Below are 623 nucleotides of genomic sequence, written 5' to 3' on the forward strand. Positions count from 1 at the left end.
CCCAGACACCCAATACTCAATAACCATCAAAGCCCAGCAGTGTTATCTGTGTTAGTAATTTGTGAGATCCTGCTGTGTGTGTGCAATGACAGCTCATAAGGTTTATCTTGAACACATTAGGTTTAAAAGCACATTAAGGCTGCTAATGCAGCTACCCTTGTTTCTCTGAGGAAACGTTTCTCTGAGGGTGTAACGCTGGTACGAAAATCCCCCTGAGAACCAGCAATTTATGGGTTTTCTTATGTTTATACCTCTGAGAGCAGGTGCGTCTGTCCTTGTGTGCACATCTTGGGCTTTTCTGTCATACCAAATGTTTGGGGGTTTTGGCCAGTAAGGTGAATTATTACTAAGCCACTTAAAAATTACATCATGTGACCTTATACAATAAATACATACATTCAAATAAAGTCGGAGAGAACGGGGCTAGTTGTCGCACATGAAACTTGTCACACAGTCACATCTGAGTAATTACAATTTCTATCTTCTTATATTATCTATCTTGTCTTTGAAAGAGTTTTCACTCAGAAATTGTTAGTAAATTTCACAAATAAGTGCAAAGAAACAGCAAGTGACACACTGAATTAAAAGGGAAATTTTAAAGTTGAAAGACCAAAATTGTATTT

Source organism: Sinocyclocheilus anshuiensis, unplaced genomic scaffold, assembly GCF_001515605.1.
Source record: "Sinocyclocheilus anshuiensis isolate Anshui unplaced genomic scaffold, SAMN03320099.WGS_v1.1 scaffold283, whole genome shotgun sequence".
Classification (NCBI taxonomy): Eukaryota; Metazoa; Chordata; class Actinopteri; order Cypriniformes; family Cyprinidae; genus Sinocyclocheilus; species Sinocyclocheilus anshuiensis.